The following is a 1,198-nucleotide window of genomic DNA, read 5'->3' as shown; positions in this document are numbered from 1 at the left end:
ATCAAGAACATTGTATTTATTTTAATAGTGCATTACATAATATGATTAAACAGGCAGTGTAAATGGAATACAAAGTGTATGGCATGCAAAGACATGAAAGACAAGAGTAATAAAAGCAAACACGTGTAAATGCATTCAACATGTTCCTGCTAGAAAAAGGGCATTTTTTCAGGGTAGTCTATGGAACCCCCTCTGCAGAACACGTGGAAGGCGGCTGTTGGAATCGGAGGTCTTTTTCTCCTTCTCGACATCGGCAATTGACAGTGTGACCGAGCTCTACGAGGTGCCTCAACGTGAACGCAAGCGAAAAAAAGAGAGAAAGAAAGAAAATCTCCGCTACACAATGCGCGTGATGAGTGATCTAGTCCGAAGGATATCACACGTGTCCTCTAATTGTGCAGCTCGCCCTCCCAGCTCCCATTGGGGACCATCTAGCCCTAATAGAGGTGTTATGGTGTTAGGTCTTGGTTGGCCGGGACCCGGGTCAGCCGGTGCGGCCGACCATCTGTGTCCCATCTTCACCGAAGTCTGTATACACAAACAAACGTCCAGCTCTCACACGAAGCGCCAGCTGGTTGAGCAAGACAAAGAAGAAAACGAGATATTTACAGTGTGTATGGTTAATACGGATTACACTACCCCTCTTTGTGCCTTATTTTTAGTGCCTTGCATCAATCTTTTGGAAAGTCCCGCAGCTTTAAACGAGCCATATAAAATAGAGGTTATTTATAAGTTTTATGAAAAGGATTGTTGTGAGCTATCTTGAATGTCCTCCTGATCATATGATCAAATTAGTGTTTGTTTAGGGGTTTTTGGCTCTCCATTTCGACACTATAATGTAGTTTAACAGGCACAAAATAACCGTTTAATCAGAATTATGTGACATAACTCCATTATTTAATAAATAAATAAAATTAGGTAAAGCGTTTTGCATAGTTTTCCATACAAGTGCTATCTGGAAACGCCCACAGGGTCGTGGTAGAGTCGCGAAGTTCGGAACGACCTTATAGGTGAGGAGAAGGTTAAAATATTGTATTTGCCCTCACTACCTTGAAGAACTCAACACAGTGAGGCTTGGCTGGTTCGTCCCAGCCTTTTCTTTTCGCGGAGTTGTTGGCCAAGAAATACTAGGACTGCCCTCCCCTCCTACGCCACGCTCAATGAAGGAGTTTATTCAGAGTCCCATGCAGACACAGAT

At 43.2% G+C, this 1,198-nt stretch overlaps 1 protein-coding gene across 2 annotated transcripts in view; it reads left to right on the top strand.

Moving 5' to 3' along the window:
- Positions 1 to 1,081: 1,081 nt before the first annotated feature.
- The window catches only part of tnfsf10l (TNF superfamily member 10, like), a 17,326-nt gene continuing 17,209 nt past the window's right edge, over positions 1,082 to 1,198 (top strand). The window contains exon 1 of one of the 2 annotated variants that reach the window (XM_030780250.1): positions 1,082 to 1,198. This exon is cut by the window's right edge and continues 243 nt beyond it. The gene's annotated coding sequence lies outside the window, so the exon portion shown is untranslated. The other variant, XM_030780249.1, reaches the window with a different exon arrangement.

The sequence above is a fragment of the Chanos chanos genome, chromosome 7 (assembly GCF_902362185.1).
Source record: "Chanos chanos chromosome 7, fChaCha1.1, whole genome shotgun sequence".
Lineage (NCBI taxonomy): Eukaryota > Metazoa > Chordata > Actinopteri > Gonorynchiformes > Chanidae > Chanos > Chanos chanos.
This window is presented reverse-complemented; position numbering and strand designations above follow the sequence as displayed.